Below are 21,040 nucleotides of genomic sequence, written 5' to 3'. Positions count from 1 at the left end.
TTCTTGGACATGATGGATATTGCACGTGGCAGAGACAGAAAGGGAATGATGAGTGAGTATTTGTAAGGAAAAAAACCCCAAACCAGTAGGTAAGATGAGATGAGAGTGTATGAGGAAGGTTGAAACACCAACATAGATATCTGTACATAAGCACACACCACACATGGCAGAATACAAGAGGCAGAATTGTTTTAAGTTTGTGAGCAGCTCAAGGTATGTGATACACGGAGCAGGAATCCTGCAGAAACACAGGAAACAAGAGCTGCAGGTGTGAACAAGGCTCAGTGAGCAGAGATCAGGTCACTGCTGCCCATGGAGAGGCTGCCAGCTGACACAGATGCTTCATCCATGGCTGTTTCCTAATCCTTGTGCTGTTTTCAAACTGGCAGTACCAGCATCAGTTTAAGCAGCCCAGTATTTCTCAATACAGATTTAGGGCCAAGCCTTGGGTGGAACTGGGTCATACACACAGAGAGATGCCCCAGGTTATGATGCCTTGCCTTCAGCTGCTTCTCCAGAAGAGCACAGGGCTGCCCTACATTTTTTATTTACCTACTTCCATCCAGATGACTGAGCTCTGATAAATCTAAGAAAGAAACAGTCACTTCCCCATAGCTCTCCTCCCAGCTCTCTCCTCGGCTTCACAGTCCAAGAAGGATGAAGGCATCTTTGCTGTATTCAGTAAATCCCAGCAGCAGACCAATCTTTCCACAAACAGTACCTTCCACAAATACAGTTTTCCCAGAGGCTTGTACCTCATGCTAATTCACATTACTGCCTCAGAAAATGTAAGCATCAAATTAAGCTTCTGCCACAGTTGGGGAATCTGTTAAATGTCACTGAATTTTAAAGCTTATAGTAATGTTCCCCAAACCAGAAATTACCATTTATGATCAAGAAGGGGAGGGAGAAGTAGACTTCTAAACAGAAAGATAAACTGCTAAAAGCACTTTAAAGGACTGACAAAACCTGAAGAAAAACTCCTTGTGTTTGTTCAGTAAGTTATGAAAGAAATAAACAACCAGGACTCAGAGAATATAGAAACACCATGAGCGTTATTATCAGCATTTATGGAATATAACCCACCAGAATTCTGTAAGTCATTCACTCTCTTCCAGATAAGTGTTGCTTTTGACATTAAGCATCACCACTGAAATTTCTATTGCTCTCAGCAGTTTTGAACTGGATGTGGAATTCAAGCTTGTGCAAACTATTAGGCATAGGAAAATATAGTAAAACATGTTTAAGCCAGATATACAAAGATTTGTAGCTTAAGTGCTAATACCATGAAAAATGACAAGGCTATAGAATGGATACACTGTTTGTATCTATTTCTAACTCTTTTATTGCAACTGTACTTTTTTTTTTAATTCAGGTGTATTCGAATTGCTTACATATTTCATGCTTGACCTCCCTTCTTAATTTCTTGGTAGGAATACTAAAAAGAAAACCAGAAATTAAGGGGAGATATTCTGAATATTAGTATTAATTGGACTGTTCTGTTTGGGAAAAAAATTTAGATGGGATTTCACACCAAGACAGATTTGTAACAAAAGAATGACTATGCAATAAAGGCTTAACAAACAGCTAATGTTTTAATGGGAGGCTTTTTATTGCTTGCTTTTTCATCTGCTCCATACCCTTTCCATCTCATCTATCATCATTTTCTGTTTAATATTAGGTCCCAATTACTGTGGTATTACTCATGATAGTTAAGCTAAGCAAACAGATGTATTTGCAAAGCTGGGGCTTCAGCTGCCAAGGTCACCATGCCGTTTGTACGGCCCCTGGCACAGCAGACACACTGGCTTCTAGGGGAAGCCACTAACAACTAACTCACCACCCTCATGGAATGGGAAGGTGGCCACACCATCAAGGTCTTTTCAGCAGATTTTCCTCACCAAATCTCATAGAAACACAGACAATAAATATTTGTTACATCAGCAAGTTGGTCCAGCTGTGGCATGAATAATACAATTATTCAGCATTTTGTTGTTTCTGCAACAAAAATTTCAAAGCGAAGGGGGTAAATGTGAAACCTCCCATTCAAGCCTAGGCTCCTTTAGAGAGCAGTACTGATCCAGAGTTTTAGATGGGAACTTAGCAAGTCAGTGTTTGTTTTCAGCATTTGAGGTTCCCTTCTGCAACTCAACTCATGCAGAACAGCCAGCATATGAACTCCAAGTGTTTCCTGAGAGTGAAACTAACACAGCTCCTACACTTCACTGGATAAGAGGGAAACAGAAAATAACAGTTCTCCTTTAGATCATTCACTATTAATCCTAAATCATCCATTAAATGCTTAAGTGTTCTTTACATAAGTACTATGTTCAAATACATAATACAGCTAAAAAATGTTTACATATGACTGCTACATCTATTTACTGCCTGCAACTAGCAAAAAAGATTACTCTTGAGGCTGATGTACTCCATGCATAATATGCCTATTCAAACAGACACGATACATAATTTAGGCATGCTGCTAGACTCCAATATTTATGTGTTTTTTAGTATCAAGAATAAGTTCATCATGATCATACTGAATTTTCATTGGATACTTTAAAAAGTTGAAAGATGACATTTAATATTTTGTATAACATAAAGCAAGCTAAGACAATTTTCTTTACCACACATTCTTCACTGCAGTCTGCCACTCTTCCAAACATATTTCCTACAAAACTGACCAGCAGTTATTATCCTAATATATTACTAATTCTCATTTCACTTGCAGCTGTCTGCAATCAGAAATAAGTCTTATGAGACCAACAGATCCTATCAGTCAGAACCATTTAAGTGTTTCTTTAATGTACAGTGATGTTTGCCATGAAGAAAGTGATCTGTTGGCCAGCCACATACAAGACAAACACCTCAGATCAAACTCTTTCTAATCTAATATTAGAAGACAACCAGATGTGTACACTCCACCACATGCAAAGATTTGCAAGATAATGCAGCTGCAAAGAATTAACAGACACTATTTCAACATATTAAATCAACAGAGGTTTTATCACTGACAGCAACTGAGAGAAAATTCAGCCCTGTAATGGCCAGGAGGGCCGTCTTACACAACAGGCTATCAGACAGACCCTTTGTGGGGAATACCTTTGTCAGAATGTAGGTGACATTTCCCTAGTCATTAACATGAACAAGATTTTTTCTGGTCCAATTCCATTGTAAAATTATTAAAAATTGCTTTTAGAGTTGTACTTTGGCTGGAGATATTAAAATAAAAGGTAAATAATCTTTTACTTTGCTGGCTCAAGAAAAAGGCACTTCAAATGTAAGACAACTTCAGGTATCCAGAGTCCCTTACATTTCTGACAAGTCTGCTGCTGTTCTGATATGCCCAACAGGTCTCAGGAAGCCCAGGTGAATTGTTAAGGTTAGCAGTGAGCTTTTTTTTCATGACATTAGCAGGAAACTCTCCAGTAATTCTCCCCCTGGCAGCTTAGATTTTGACCCTCAACATTTTATTGGCTTTACATACGAAGCAGGTGCTTTTCTTCAGAGGTTAGGGGGGAAAAATTACTCTATCCATGCTTAGGAAAAGTTAGCTACCAGACTAAAAAAAAAAATAAAAATAATAAACTTGAGTCTTGATTTAGGAAATAGTTTTAGGTGCACTTCTGAATAGTTAATGTAGACTTCCACTCTTCCAGTAGAGAGCAGTGTAGGATATTTTAATAATAAAACAACATCTGTTTCCCTTTGTCATCACATTTCAATCTTAAAAAAAAATCCCGGTCATTAACAGGGCCACATTTCTTTTTTACTCTGAAATTCCTGAATATTAAAGGTTCTCTTTTATGCAGACTTAAATACAATTATATGAAAACAGTACTTACTAAACTCATACAATGAAGAAAGGAAAAAACAACCAATGCAAAATTACTGGATATCTGCTGCCAGCTTTTGACAAATTAGCTCCTTCTACCTCCTCAGTTCTACAGGGATGCTGATTTACTGATGAAAGGAAGACAAATGGATCCACATTGTGAGAACACCAGAACAATGGTGTATAAAACAAGAAGGAAAGAGAAGTGGGACCACTTTTGTACAAATGTCTAAGCTGTTAACCACTCCATAAGCCCAGGAAAAGTTTTTGCTCAGCCTTGCACATGTGAGCCTTCTCCATCACTCAAACAGCAGAAGGACAACAGGGACCATAAAACAAACAGTACCTTGGGTTCCTTGTCTTTTCCCACTCCACAGTTCAGTTCCTCACCTGCAGCAGCTTCCTTGGTTCTCTATATGTTTTTTCCAGAGCACATAAATGTTTGCATTTTTCCCCTTTGGAAAGCACTTTCCTAGTGCCACCTTAAAAACAACTCCCAGGCATGATTGCCACTCAAATGAGAACAGAAATCCAGTTCACCACAGTATGAAGCAGCAAAGTGGCAGAGACATCAGCACATTCCCTGAATATCCCCTGCTTGTCTGACATCTAATGTTCTGCACAAATGGTGGCCCTGACACAGGAATGAAATTCTAGGTATTTTTGGAGGTAGTGTTCAAGTACTACCGGCAAAGAAGGAAGATGAATGCACAATTAAAAACATCCAAAAAAAGAAAAAGGTTATCTAACGGAAATCAAATATAACCAGGTATTCCATCCATCATTATAAAACATTTACAGTTGTTAAGATATGAAGAAAGAAAAATGTATTTAATAAGTTATTGAAATATTTGGGGAGAAGAAAGCAAGCCTTACAGAAAGGATCATAAAATAATTAGGTTCAAAAAGCCCCACTGGCTTAATTTGTGCTTTCTTCTATTCTCTACAAGTTCAGTAATTAAGAGCTCTCCACCATCAAATGTACAAGAAGTTATTTCAGTCTTTCAGGCTGTATCTACTAATCAATAATAAAGAACATTATTTAATAACTAAAGCTCAACATATCTTTGAACAGCTGACAGACATTTCCCTGGAGTAATGCACCTCACTTGGATGCGGCTCCTGCTCAAATGTCTGGAAACAGGAATCCCTAGAAATATTCTGGCAAAGGTACCTGAGAAATTGAGGACTTGTGGCAACCCTAATCCTGCCCACACCTGTCTTCAAACACATGTTCAGATATAGTAAGAACAGAAATTATTAAGCCTCTGACTGGAAGAAATATGACATGTGGGCCAAGTCATCTGAATCCAGTTTGGTATAACCTTAAAGGCCAAAGAATGGAATAATTACACAAGGTCACACTCCTCCTCTAGTCCCACTGCAGCCAGAAGGGAAAGTGGCACTCAAAAAGAAGAATACAATCAGAATATACATTTGTATTACCAAAAGTAGTTTGTTCGTAAGCAGAACTTCAGAAGACTTCAGGACACACTTGGTAAATGATCAAAACTTAAATCTTCTCCAGTGTGGTCACATACTAAAGGGGCTGTCAACAAGGATAAAATAAAAAAACAAATCAAACTGCAACACAGCTATCAAAGCTCTGCATTAAGGCATCTAATTCTAAAGATAAAATAATGCTAATACAGCTAGGACCAATGCCTGGGAGATAAGAGCAGGCTGGAATACAGAAATCGAGTAGGAAAGGTAACACAGGTGTCTTGTCAAGACTGTCACTGCAGACAACACCAGATGTACAAGAGAAAACAGCCAGCATTTCTTCAGCACTTCAGAAGCACATCTCAAACTGAGCCATGCCCTGAAGGGCTGTCAGACTGAACCTGAAGATTAGAGAGGCACTGGGGGTGGTGTACCCTGACCTCTCATTGCACACACCACCACTAGCCACCCTGTGGCTACTCAGACTCCAGGCACTGAGTCACTGAGCAGCACAGCCACCCCAGACTGACTCCCACCTCAGGCACTGGCAAGGACAGAACATTTCCTGCCTCTGCTCCACACACTTATTAGCTGGAGCTGACTGTTCACTCCAGCTCTGAGTGACAAGGCAGCAGCAGGAGGGAGGGTGATAGGGATACATCTTAGGGATAGTCCAGCTTGGAGTAATAAAGACCAGCAAGCTCAAGTCACTTTTAGAACATTCCTTTAAAACTTTAATGTATGGGAAAAGTGCTTAAAAAGGGAACACTTTGCCAGTGCACAAATGGCAGTGATGCTAATACTAGCAGTATATCATGCTGAAGGCCTGTTTTCCTTTTAATCCCATGTGCACTTCCCATAGCTGATAAATAAAAACCAAGGATAACATTGGCATGTAATAAACAAAGGCAGGAGAAAATGGCAGTGAGGGAAAATTCATCAGTGGAAAACAATTTCTCATCATCCTGGCTATGACTGGGTCACACAGGTTCTTTGATAGCATTCTTTCCTCATGCTTGTTGAAATGTTCTTCAGCCTGCACATGCAAGAATCCTGTGCTCAGAGGCTGGACAAAATGAAGGCATAAATTAAAGAATGACACATTTCCAAGATGTATCTATTTTGCTTAAATTTGGACATACTCTGTGTTTCCAGTTTTGGCTTTTTACACATGTGAAAAGGTTATTTTTTTTTTAGTAAGAGAAACTGTCAGATCCTTTTACTGCAGCAGTAGATGTCTATGAGTAACCCAAAGGCACCATCCTTAAGTTATTAGTGCTCTTTTACTTCAATCCACACACTATTGACACACCAAACAACAGAATCAAATCACTGTCTTCTGTTTCTCTGCCTCTACTCATCAACCCTGCAGAGCCTCCTGTAGCACAGCAGGATACTGCCTGAAAGTTTAAGGATAACAACCAGGAGAAAACCCATCAAATGAGCATAGTATTGACTAATGTGATCTAGCTTGACCCTACATGTGGCCTGAATTGTTTCTGACTTGTGTAGAAAATGACTGAGCTATCCAACCACAGATGCTCAATAACATCCTTCCCAGCTCCTGCAACCCTCTGTTGTTACTCTCATATTATTTTAGATTCTGTTTAGTTTGTGACCTCCAAGAATTATGAACTGGCAGCTCTAAACTGACTGGTCAGTCTTAAAATACAGCACATCTTTAGCTCTGTAAGAATTTTCATTGCTGAACCAATACTCAGTGAAGGTGTGCACAAGAACTACTCTGTATCAAGAAAAGACAAACAGACCTAATTATCTAATCTAATACTTCCTTTAAAAAGGATATTCAAATGTGGAAAGCCTCTGATACTCACTGAAGACACTGCTTGAATGTCTCAATTTAGAAAAATTTATATTCATGATTGGATTGTTCCCAGTAAAAAAAAAAATAATTAATTTACCTTCACTGAAGAAAGTCACCTAAAAGAATTTATGTTCAGTATTTTATACATCAAATTTTCAAGTTCAGAAGTAAATAATAATGGTGTGGACAGATTTTTCAGCTTTACAAGTTCATAAGTAGACTAAGTTCTGGACCACAGCAACTCAATTTAACTCAAGCATTATTCTTCCTGAAAACTGTAAAGTCAAAGTAGGCCCTTAAATGTACTAAAACACTGTTTTTCACTAAATCCTAAATATTTTCAAATATCTTGATGTAACAAATTTGATACCACTTGCTGCTTTTTTTCTGTTTCCATGAACCAGACGCCAATGCAGCAATTTAATTTACCTTAAACATAAGACCCAAAAATTGCAACAACTCCAGGATACTTTGTACAGATGTGAAATGTAGTGTTAGAAACTTCTTAACACAGAGGCCACTTTGCTTCTCTTCCCCCTTAACCTCTGCAGATGCCAGCCAGCAACCCAGGCCGTTCAGTAAGAACTGCACTGCATTGCTGTATGAGAAAACCTTTAATTGTTACTACTTGTGTAAAGCCACTACTCTGCCCAAGCTGACGTTAAAGATCATCTTCAGCACTCCCAAATATGAAAGGACAGATTTCCACAGGCTCCACAAAAACACACACCTCTCCAGTAAAATGCTACAATTAAAGGAACAGCAAGATGAAGTGCTGGTATTCTCACAGCAACTCGAACAGCCGGTGTAAGCCATCCAAAGCTGCTGTCCTGGTTTGACAATTTGGCCCTGCTGAATTAACACTTTGGTTTCATAACCCCACTGTTCCTTTGAATGCAGCACCTACTGGTCAGCTCTGTATTAGCATCCTGAAACTATCTTAGTTTTTTACAAAATACAGCAAGCTGAAGCTTGAACTCTGTTAAGCTCCAGCTGTCCCGCTGACTTTTTTCTTGTTGCACATACTAGGTCTATCTCCCCACAAAAGAGTGGAAACTGAACTGTGAAGAAAAGCCCTTATGAAAAGCCAAGATATGCTTTCAAGTATTTGATAACAAAAGCTATCTTAATTCAGTAAAATGACAAAACCACTCTGCTCTACCAATAAGGTGAAGTTTTCTAGACCTGGGAGCATTTTGATGCACTCAGAACTTTTGGGGTGCACCTCTGAGCCAGGGGAGCAAACAGGCCATGACGCCACTGAGAGCAGCTGCTCCTTCCAAGAGATGTTTCCCAGATGAGTTCATTGTTAGGAAGGGCTCTGAGCACAGGCTTCAGATTCTTTCTTCCATAACAACACGTACAAGAGCAGCCAGGAGTTTCCATGTGCCAGTTCAAGGTGGGATTGTGCAATCTTGAGCATTCAGCTTGTAGCAATTGAAGCTGGACACAAAATTCTTCCTCTCCTCAATGTAAATATATTCTACAAGTTCTGGAAGAAATTATGATGGATTTATATACATATACATATATATATATGTGTTAATAAACACAAATTTAGAAGTATTGAAGTTCTTTTTACCAGAAAACACTAACAATCTTATAAAAGCACAGATTGAATTCCACAGACATCTCCCATTTTGTGGTTAAAGTTTATTTTGATCTAATTTATAGCTCCTTTGTCCTTGACTAACATAATACTGAACTTGTACTATCACACTTTTGCCATGGCAACATGCAATGACATTATAAACACAGAAACAGGAATTCCCTGTGGGACAAAAAACAGAAGTCACAGTTAGGAACAAAATCCTCATTCCAACACAAATAGCCTCAGTAATAGGAACAAATAACTATTGTCCCTGACTCTGAGTTTATTAAAGACCTTTTCCAGTTTAATGTGAAATAAGAAATGGCCTATTTTAAGGACACTGCATTGCTTCTGAATCAGGACTTTTAATACTGCGAGGCTTTCTGCACCGTAATTAGAATAAATGACTCCTGATTTAATTCTTGATTCAGAGAATCGATGTGCTGTCAAACAGAGGACAAGCAGCACACCAGAAAAGAGCCATTCTGAAGAAAGAGCCATGAATGTGTGCAGCTAATGCTCTAGCAGCTTGGAAGTATAGTACAAATTTTGGTAGGCTTTTCAAGGAACCCAAAGTTTGAACAGCGTATCAATTTCTTTTTTTTTTTTTAAGCTATCACTACCAGAGAAGATCATCTGCTCTTTAAAATCTGGTATCATAACTACTTTGTGTGTAGTAAATAATTTATACATACATTCTGTGGGCAAGATAATAGACACCATGGGACAAATACTGAGTGCTGAGGAGTATTAAAGGACAGGAACACGAAGCATGAAATAATTTTGTTTTTGTTATTTTTTCATTGGTTGGTTGTTTCTTTTCCTAAACTGTATATTCCTATACTGAGAACCACTTAATTTGTAAAGAAAGAATAAGCCTAATGCTTTATTAGTAATGTAACTTCAGTGGGAAAATATGTTGAGTCATATGTATGCAAAGTGTAATCCGCAATCACATGGATGATGAATATGGAAGCAGATGAATAATCTAAATTAAATACTGTATTCACAGTAATTAGTATTAGCATTTTGATAAAAGAAAATGTCTGTGTTCAACTAAAAAGGCTTTTTTTTTTCTTTGCTCTTAGAAACTACTTCCTAAGCTACCCTACATTTACTTTAAATGTGTTGGTAATTTTACAGAAATGACACATATAGACTTCTCTCTCAGTTGCTATATATTCAAAAAATACACTCAGAAATTTTCAGAGAATATTTAACTGGGATAGCTAAGTCAAAGTCAAATTAGTTACTTGTGGAAGGAACTAATTCTACAGAGAGAGAAGGTCCATGCAGCAGATAAATACACAGGGGACAAAGCAGAGCAGTCCTTAAAATTGCAATGTGTTTGAAGTTCTGACAAAATATCTTTAAGTGTGTATCTTGGAATAAAAGAAAAATGACAGGGCAACCTGCACTGGTTCTGGTTGCTTTGATTATTTGGACTAAACAGGGGCAATAGCAACAAGACAGCACAGCTGGGAGGCAAACTGGAAAAGCAAATGAAGAGCAGGGGCTGGAGAGGAAATGGCTCTTCAACCATAGAAGTTCAACAGCGTTTTCCTCTCCTATGGGCTCATGACCACAGCACAAGGTAAGCTGTTCAACAATTTTTGGGAATTGCATTCAAGATTTTTATGGGAAAACACAAACATGTAGGAAATGTTCTTCCTTTCCAAGGCTGGGAATGTACCCTTAACATACCTCTGCCTTATTGTCTGTGAATATAGTGCTTCACAGAACACAAACCCTACTCTAAATCCCTCTTCAATTCCATCATGGATTCTGGAAGGAAGTACAACTCCAGTGATGGGCCTCAACAAGAAACGCACTCCTTATTGGTTTAGCTCTGCTGGATCTTCCACTTCTCCTCCAGGGAATTGGAGGTGTCTTCTCTGCGATGATTTCTGTTTTATGAGCCTGTCTATATTCTCTCTTGTTAATCTGTTTTTTAGAAAAAGATTTCCCTTCTTTATATATAATGTCCCATAAAAGACAGCTATAAAACAGATGTGATTACCATAATTCAACGCCTGGCCTTCAGGCACTTGAAGAATATCCGTAACAGAGTTTTTTTCAAAATCTGGCTAGGATGGGAGTAATTTATTTTTAAAAAATATCTGGAACAGAAATAACTGTCTCTTTATGTTATCATTTAACAAATGTGCAGAGCACTACTGAAACACAGGAAATATTCTTCCCACTGAACAGTACAAATTAGAAAACCGAATTTTCTTACTAGAATGATTATTTTAGCAAAATGCAAAAATATTTCAACCTGACAACATCAGATATGAAATGAAACCACCATTATCATGACCTTAGATACACCAGCAGGTGAGATGAATATCTTGGATGAAGTGTTTAAGAGAACATAACTGAGATGCAAAGTAATCTGTGAATTATTTGACAATGGCAATTAATCCAACAAAAATATTAGCTTTCACTTCTTACTTCATAAAATATGTTTTCCAAAAAAAGACTTCAATCTGGTGTTGAAATGGTAAAATTAATCTAGCCTAGATCATTATAGTGGTACTCATATCATTCTGTATTTAAAAATCCTTCACATAAGGATTTGGAGTCTTCCCTAAATAGCAACCTAATCCTTCCCACTAAGAGAGCATGTATTGAGAAGACATTTAATCTTGAGCTCAAGGCATGAAAGCAGGGTTCAAAATTTGGGATCTGATTTGAGAACAGAGATTTGGGGCAGATACGTGGAAAACCTTCAGTATTACCTCAGTTCCTTATCTTTAAGCTGAGGATAATAAGTCACCCATTTCTTATCTGCATTATCATTTAATTATCCCAAGTGAGAAGAAAGCTCATGAGAGAAGTCCAAGGTCTTCTGTTGCCTTCTTATTTTGAGCTTTGATCTATGACTATTTGCATCAAGGTAGCACCTACAGCCTATCTCTCATTATTCTAGATGCTGTACAAACATCAAAAAGATAGCCTTTAGCTTCAAAGAATTTATGATCTAATGAACTGTGATAAATTGCAGCAACCCCTTGGAAATGCACAGCACAGTTTCAGTTTGTACCTCTGAGTGTTATTGATGAATCAATATTAAACATCGACCCTATTCTTCCTCTTAGACATCAAACAGCAAACACTAACACAAATAAAAAAGCTATAACCACTAGAAAATTAACAGTTATACAGCACACAGAGTGCTTCAGCAGATTTCAAAGATAAAAAAAAGCATATGAAGATGTCCCATTGTCCCACCTGCCTCTCTTCAAAACCCAAAATTTAATCCCCAAACCTACACCTAGTTTTAAAGATTTAAAATCTTAATTTAAGATTCAAGCATTAAATATGCACATGCAATTTTGGGGAATGCTTTTTCATTTTGAGAATGTGTTTGCCTTTAAGAGCTTCAGGCCCTCAATGCCTCATAAAGTGCAAGTTGGGATATGGCCTCTAAATTCTGACTTAACAAGACCTATACATTCCTGATTTGAATGCATTTTTCCACAATAAAACTGTACTCATGAGCAAACAAGATTTCCCTCCCATCTAATCTTTTAACTCTAATTAACGTGATTTGTTGAGTTACTTATCTGTCCTCCTAGTTTCTCCCTACTGAGAAGCATTGGGAGCTACAGCATTAGTACGAGACAGGGTTTAAGAACCTTTCTAGCTCATGCTTCATGTCCTCTTTTCCTTCAAATATAACCCTTGGTTCCAGACAGTTCAAAGATTTAATGGACATCCTTGTTTCTACATTTTCCCTATTTTCAGTAATATTACAGCAACACATTGAAAAACAACTTGTAAAACAATAGGACCTGCCCTGTTTTGATTTTCCTTCAAGATTCAGAATGAAGAGAATATTAGTTATGAAAACACAGAAGAAAAAAAAAGAAAGTTTAGACCAAGGTAACCCATTATTCCCTTTTAGTGGCACATAATAATTCCAAGTAAAAATGCAAAACATTTCAACAAAGTTTACAAACTACTTAATGCAAATATTTTTCCTCTGCTATGTTCCAAACCAGAAATTATTAGTTCCTCTATTAAGTTACACCTATCATTCTCATGTTCAAATTTCAAAATGCTTTTTAAAACAGGCCAAGATTGGTTTTACCCTTTCTGAGCCAGAGTAATCTGAAGGAGGCATTTCTGAGAGAAATATTCATTGCAGTCCAGGATCCACAGCTGACTAGTGTACGTTACTATTTTATTAAAGTTAATAAAATCAGAGACTGCAGCTGGTGCTTTGACTGAAGGTTTGTTGAGGATGAATCCTCATGGAGATCAGCATATGTGAAACTTTTTCTGAATGGTTTCGTTTTTAAAATTGTATCTCCTTATAGAATTTTCTGTTAAAAATCTTGTGCCATTCCCTTATTTTCTATAAACCAGCTCTGTTTCTAGTTTATAGAAGACTGAGATTAAATATGGGAGATAAGAAAGAGTAATTCATCAGCAAGCTGATTTAATTTAAAGCAAACCAATCTATAAACAGCTGTGGGCCACCTAGCCCATGAGGACAATAATCCAGATGTTTGAACCCTACAGCCTATTAAATTCCAGTGTCAGGCATGCAACTCACTTGCTACTTGACAGTGCAGAGGCTGAAAGGGCTTCTTACAGAAACCTCACATTCCCACAGCTGATAGCTCTCATGGAAATAGAGCTGCAGAGGGAATCCCGGAGGACATGCTAATGAGGCTAATTGGCAGTTTCAAGCGGACTTAGGGAGAGGCAAGGGAATAAATATGAGCAACAGAGAAGGAACAGAGAGGGATGTGGAGGGCTGAGTACATCTTTGTTGACCCTGAGGTCTTTGCACACTCTTTTTTGCTTTGTTAATTCTGACTGGACAGACCTCTGAGCTTTATTTGTTTGTCTTGAACAGGCAAATCACACACTGCTCCTTAGTGAGTGCCTGCTCTTATCCAGGGCTGAGGAACTCATGACTCTGAATATCACACACTAGAAGACATTCACAGACAGAAGATTAAAACCCAAATACTGACTTAGTCTTTCTCTGAAGAATAGGAAAATGACATTGTAAAAGCTGTTACGAAGCTTCTAATGATTTTGTGACTTTTGTCTCGACAATCCTGTTGCTCGCCTCTTTTCAGACAATACCAGGGAAGGCCAGTGATGCAACAGTTCAAAACACACTTTTAAACTTACAGTTAACTGGGTATCTTTAGAAATAGGCTTCAGATGCTGCATTCAATACTAACTCATAGAATCATTTAGGCTGAAAAATATCTAAGATCATTGCATGCAACTGCCAGCCCAGCACTACCACACTCACTGCTAAACCATGTCCGAACTGCTACATCCACATGTGTTTTGAACACTTTCAGGGCTGCTGATTCCACCACTTCCCTGGACACCCTGTTCCAATGCCTGACCACCCTTTCAGTGAAGAAAGCTTCCCTAATATCTAACATAAACTTCCCCTGGCACAGCTTCAGGCCAATTCCCCTTGTCCTGTCACTTGTTACCTTAGAAAAGACATCAACCCCCACCTGTCTACAACCTGTAGAGAACAATAAGGTCTTCCCTCAACCTCATTTTGTCCAGGTTAAAATCTGGGGCTCCCTCAGCAGCTCCTCATAGGACTCGTGCTCTAAATGCAACATTATGAAGAATTGCTGTTGAGAGTTGCTATTACTACCATAGAAAAACCTCCACTTGCCTTTTCTATAAAAACAAATGTATTCTACTTTCAGAACTTTTTGGATTGACACTTGAATACGTGGCTGTTCTTCATTCCAGCAAACAGCTCTTCTACACAAAGAATCACAATTTAGAAGAATAATCTACTAATCATGATCTACATAAAGAATAATAATTTATACAACAAAAATAATCTAAAGAATGGACCTAGTACAGGTTGGGTCTCAGGTGCTATGTTGTTCACCAGTGTGCTCAGTTAATCCTACCATCCACATAAATCTTCCATGCCAGAGAAATCAACACCACAGAATCCCCTGATGTGGATATACAAACTTGACCAAAACAATACACATACTTAGGAAACCAAATCTTGTAGTAAAAGGTTGCAAAAAGATTTGAGCCAGGAAGAATATTACCATGCATGTATAAATTATGTGACCCATAATCCAGAAGTCATATAAATTCCAGGAGTTTCATGTCCCAGCCCTTCTGTAGCTAGGACAAAATAGAACAACAACCCATTCTTTCAGTAAAATAAAACGAGGCTTAAAATTACACCTAGGCTAAATTCTTCCCCATATCTAAGCAAAGTAAGAAACATGGCAATACCTATGCTCCAGAAACTTGAGAATCCTAGTTCCTAATGCTGAGCACAGCCCCTCTGTCACCAAGAGACCAGCTCTGTATAAGCAGCAACATTCAGCAACTCCCTGTACAGGCACCCCAACAGGGAAACTCTTCAGGCCCTGAAGGGTGAATAAGGCCTTGTAGTTTAATTGTTTCCCTTGAGCTGCAATCACACTTGGAAGCTTGAAGTAAACCTGACTTCCATGTGAAAGGCTGCAAGACCAACTGCTATGGTAGTTGAAGCTTCTTAGTAAGACACCAACATCATCTTTTCTCTTAAAGCCAAGGCCAAGCAGCAATCAGTTAGACTGCATAATTCCTAAAAGCATTCCTGCCTCCCTGAACAGCATCCAGCTACAGCTGGCAGAGATACAGAAGGAGGGTGTGGAAGTGGGACATGGGACAGTCAACAGAGGAGGAATACAGATATATTTTCCAGGCATGCAGGGATGAATTTAGAAAAGCAAAACCTCAGCTGGGGTTGAAAGTGGTGAGGAATGTGATGGAGAAGATGATGGTCAGGAAAAATGGAGCTGCACTTGTTCAGCCTGAAGCTGATGAGTCTGGAGTACACACGTGGATTTGTATGCATGGCTTAGAGTTACAAGCTGCAGAAAATTAAAACTAGAAATAAGGAAAAAGAAGTCAGAATGGTAGGGAATACGTCCTGGAACTGGCTGCTGAGAAGCTCTGAATCTCTGCCCTTAATGGCATTTAAGGCTCAATTGCATAAGGCTCTGTTTTGTACCACCTGGCTTTGAAATAATTTCTCAGATGGGAATCAACTGGATCATCTCCAGAGGTCTGTTCCAATTTATATTACACTGGATTCTTCCATTTCAATTCCCAAAGCAAATCCTAATCCAAATGCAGGACAGCCAAGGGACAACTCCAACATTCAAGGATACATAGGACATTCCATTTTCCTAAAATTGAGGTGTTTCAAAGTCAAACAATGAGCTAAATCTTTTGCCGGTTTGTAATTTCAATCCAGATTATAGTTGTTAGAAATTACATCAATGTGCAAAATAACTGATTTTAGAACTTGCTACCAAAAGACATTATCTAAAGCTCTTAAGCTGTTCAAAAATAATTTTTCCCTGATGAGAGAAGTGAAAATTAGACTGCTGAAAGTCAGAGATGATGAAAAAGACTGTGATGAAGCAGCCAGGGTCCTAAATAAATGGATGTGATGGCAATTTATGCGAAAGAAACAAACCGTTCAGATACAAAGCTCAGGATAGGAAATATTTTAGAGCTGTGGTAAATTCCACATCAGCCTCAATGTAGACAAGGAGCTTTGTCTCCATCTTGCTTTATGGCATTTTTAACATCTTACTGCATTACTGAGAGAGGGCCTCCAATTACTTCTCAGATCCTATGCTGAATGCCATTAATAGGTATGAATTATTTGTTATTCCTGCCAAGAAACTCCTGCTCCCATAACTTACTTGTGTTGCAAATGTTTCACAGTTGGACTGAAGCAATGTCACACAGGACTCAGAAATTTCCAGGAAAATGGAGCTTATGAAAAGCCCAAAGGATGACAAGCAGAGCCTCAAAGAAGATGACAACCCTGGAGATGAACTACAGATTTGTCCTTCAGCTGGACTTTATAAAGCATTGACAAACATGACCACTGTTTTTTTCTCACTTCCTCAGTTAAATTAACTCTTGTCATTTTTTTTTGTTTTTCAACTGGGACCTACCACAAATATTTCACTGAAACACACAGGCCCTATTGGTTCCTTTTCCAGAAAAAGGAAAGAAATGAAACATTATCCACTATACTAAACTGCCTTGCATTACTATACACAAATGGATTTTAAGGAAGAAACACTAGAATTGCTCATAAATTTGATTCATTTCTTGAAGGAGATCCTCTTCTGGAGGGTAAGAACAATCAAACCAAGTCTGTTGAGAGTACCTGTTGCAGACTTTAAATATTTTATATTTCATTTACATGTTTATTGATCTTTGGTATAATGAGCCCCAAACTTAATGACTGTAATGTATCAGAAATAACTAAGAAGTTCAAATTTGCATTCCCTTGTAAAATTACAATTTTCTGCTTTCCTATCTCATTTGGGTATTTTCACAATACTAATTTTTCCTGTGCTTAAACACTAAATTAATTATGATCACATGCAAGACATTTTGGTACTCTAAAGAAAATTAATTGTTATTAAGTCGTTAATCCTAATTATAATAAATTTAAAGTAGGAAAATTCATTATTTCTCATAATTTCTCTTCTACCGCAGTAGTTTCTAATTTTCAACATTTTTGTGCTCTGTTTGAAATATCTTGCTATATCTAACTTCACCATATATCTTAAATATACTTTTTAATAGCGGGCCTTGTAACTGTGCTGACTTGGGAAAGCTACATATAATTTGCCATTTGCCATTTTAATGACACAGTCATGATCATTCTGCTGTAATGCTGACTGGATAAAAAAAAAAGAGAATTTCTATAGCAATAGCAAAAAAAAAAAATAAATTGTAGTACAAGTGCAGTTTACGCCACAAAAATGTGGCTTTGATAATACTGTACAATAATGATAGCAAAATGCAGATATTCCAAAAGCAGAACTGCACCAAGAGCCCTGCTACTGTAATGACATCATTTGACATATGTCTAAAATGCCTGCTCCACAAGACTATTATTTGTCAGTCCTTGATGATAAAAAATACTTGGAATAAGAAATGATGTGTAGTTGAGGATCTAAAACTGTTTATCTTCCTACAGTGAAGACTAATTAATAGTTTTAGGTACAGCCAAGGGAGGTTTTTTATTACAGACTCACAGAATCATTTGGGTAGGAAAAGACCTCGCAGATCATAAAGTGTGACCATTACTAAATTCCTTTTTTTGCATTGCTCATTTAACTCTAAGCTTTCAAATTGAAATTACATCAAGAATCAAATCTTCAGCTGACAATATAAAAACTTTGAAAGTGTGTGTGATGCAAGCATTAGGCCAGGGGCTGTGTGAGCACCAGGGAGCCATGACATCTCTTGGTGAAACATCCTCCCAAGGGTTTAACATGCCATCACTTGGCATGGAAAAGAGCAGCCCCTCTGCCTCCTGCAAGGTCAGAGCCACTGACCCTCTGCCTTGCCAGCAGCCAACATAAACACCAGACTGGCAAAGCACAACCTCTCCTTGTGCTTTTGTTGTCACAAAATGGAAAGCTGCGCATGTGGAAGTTTGGTATAAGCTAAAAAATAAGCAAGTGACTCTAAAGGGGATTGCAGACACAATTACTATAGAGACACAGTAAACATCCTTGGTTGGGGCAGCTTTTGATCAGCAAAAAAGGCACCACTCAGGTGACTACAACCACCAGGCCTTTTTTATAGGCTGCAGTATTATTCCATTATAAAGTCACATTTTGGTCACTTCTGCAGAAAGGAAGCTGGTCTCAAATCAAGAGAATTACCTTAAGGGCAAAAGAGAGCTTTTTTCTTTACAGTACAGAAAATAACACAAACATCTCTTAATTAAGGACCATTGAGAAAAAATTGACACAGAGAAGATATTTGGGGTTGTCTTAGAATTTTATATCTGGGTGATATTAAAACTGCCATGCCACCAAATCAAACTGAGTCTCCATATTTGATACTGTATTATAAAAATAGTAAGATATCTTTCTGAGAGGGAAAAAAATGTGTGGCCAATATACTTTCTTTTGTAGTGACACCATTAAAAAAAATACAGGACCATGAACTGATGTCAAAATTCTGGCTTCATTAAACCAAGGTTGCATATCCAGAGTATGCTGAAGTGTGAGGAATCTTTATCAGTGCCTTCTGGTAGACCAAGACATCAGTAAGACAAATGAAAAAAAAAAAGGACCCAAGAAAAAACACTAAAAAAACACAAAAAAAGGACAGCTCATTGGTTTACACTGTGCAAACCATGTCAAAATCAGCAAATTTCAGAACAGTGAAGTAGGAGCGGGTTTGTTGGAAAAGAGATAGAAATTCAGGATACCTTTATAGTTAAGGGCTTCCTTAGGAGACTCATGGCTCCTGGATTTTACTTCCAGAAGAAACAACTCAGCTCATGTTATCTTGCAAAGAGGATTACAGCCATAATATACTCTGAGGGTGCATGTTCTAAGAGATAACACATTATTAATTCTCTGTTAAAAAGTCCTCTCCAATTGGCAGAGAAAAAAGGCCAGTTGTTCATATTGCAGAGTTCTTTTAATTTCCAGTTAACTTTGCTAGCATTTTTTTTTTAATAACAGTCAACTCATGAACTGCTTTTTATCAACAAGCTGTCTTAGGAATCAACAAAATTTCCTCTTTCTCAGTAAACTCTCCCCATATTCTGATCATCTCAGATTAGTGTCAGAGAAATTATCTTCGTGATTTATAAAGAACAGAAGCCACTTTTCCATCCACAGTAATCTGCATCCAAAAAACCTATGGAGTAGAATACAGCTCACTTGTTCATGGACAAATAACCTCTCTGGTATTACTTTCCATCAGACTGGTTTGATTTTCTGAACATGTCATTCTTCACTCACATGATTACTTTTTGAAATAAATCAGATCAAGTGTTGTCTTTTATTCCCAACAAACATGGAAGATACATGAACTGACTGTTAGAGAATTGGAGGTGGAACAATGTGGGCAAAAATCAATGAGTCTTGTTCAATACTTGTGTTATGAAGGTTTTCTGAAGCTTTTAAATTATTTCACAACATAGTTACAAGTTATGAATTCAGTGAGACATTTAACTTAAAAACTAAAATGCTGAAAACCCCTAATAGGGTAGATAGATACATACTTTCCTCTTAAAGTGGTAAATACTGCAAAACTTAGTAAGAATGATATTTGAGAACTGAGGCAGAAATATCATCATCTAGATTTATTAATGTTATGCCTGCATATGCCAGCTAACTTCATAAAAGCTGTGCAAATTTATTCCAGGTGTCAACAAACAGGGTAGGGAATCCCAAACCCTTTATACTCCAGTTACAGAGCAGAGCAATTTTTTGCTTGCTTTGAACTGATAGTTCTAAATAAGAATTTTCGACAGAGATCCAAATGATGAAAAAGGGTTAACATTATTAAAAAAAAACTACAAAAAAAACCCCAAAACAAAAACCCCAACATATGTGGTATTTAAATTTCAGTTTCCTGCAAATGTTCTGACAGACCTTAGATGCCACCAGCACAAAGGTGGAGGAGGCCCTGGAATAAACAACAAACAGGAGTAAAACTGGAGAAGATACTTAGGTACGTATCAGCCTAAATAAGTGGAAGGACATTTTGGACCTAGAGTCTTCCTAACAAGGCTGAGAGCAGACTTCCTTTAGATTGGAATTCTCCATTCTTCTGCTCTAGAAGTTGCTGATGCTGTTGTTTCTACAGTTACCAGCACCTTAGCACCATTCTCTGTATTCTAATTCTTTTTCTGCGCAGCTGCACTGACACCTACTCACCAGATCTGCCCTTAAACAAGACAATGAAACGTGAAAGATGAAGGAAATTTCTCTTTTCTCTCAAATACCAGAAGTAAACATTGTTCAGTGCTTTGAAAAAACTCACGGCTTCAGCTTGCTCTTAAAACAGATGGCACAGTCACCAAGGCAAGTAATCCTCCCTCTCAAGAAGCGTAACATAAAGCCAAGGTGTCTGGCAAGGCTATTCAGTTAAATGGTAATACATCCTTTGGACAAGAATTCAGTTGGAGAACACACAGAATAAAAACACGTTCAAAACAGTGGCAAGTGTTAGAATGAGACTCCACTTCCCACTACAAACACTTGCTCACTGTGTGGCAATGCTAAGAAAAAGAAAATTGCAAATACAAATGCAGGGAACACTCATATAGAAACCTGACTCCTGGCCTGTGAAACAAATATTTTTATCTAGATCTATAATAAGAAATATAAATTTTTACATTAATAATTTTCACACTGATTTTTTATTAAGACTATTTTAAGGAAGGTTTTTATATTAAGAAATACCAATCATGAGAGAATATTATCCAGAACATCCCACAATAGAATTTTATTGAATTATACTCCCAGTTTGAGCAAGTAATTGCAGA

At 37.7% G+C, this 21,040-nt stretch overlaps 1 protein-coding gene across 28 annotated transcripts in view; it reads right to left on the bottom strand.

Annotated features, from left to right (window-relative positions):
• GULP1 (GULP PTB domain containing engulfment adaptor 1) overlaps positions 1 to 21,040 on the bottom strand; it is a 167,916-nt gene that overhangs the window by 43,411 nt on the left and 103,465 nt on the right. The gene's annotated exons all lie outside the window — the stretch shown is intronic.

This window comes from Cyanistes caeruleus, chromosome 7, assembly GCF_971803275.1.
Source record: "Cyanistes caeruleus chromosome 7, bCyaCae1.hap1.1, whole genome shotgun sequence".
Lineage (NCBI taxonomy): Eukaryota > Metazoa > Chordata > Aves > Passeriformes > Paridae > Cyanistes > Cyanistes caeruleus.
Note: the sequence above shows the minus strand (reverse complement) of the source record. Positions and strands in the feature narration are given on the sequence as shown.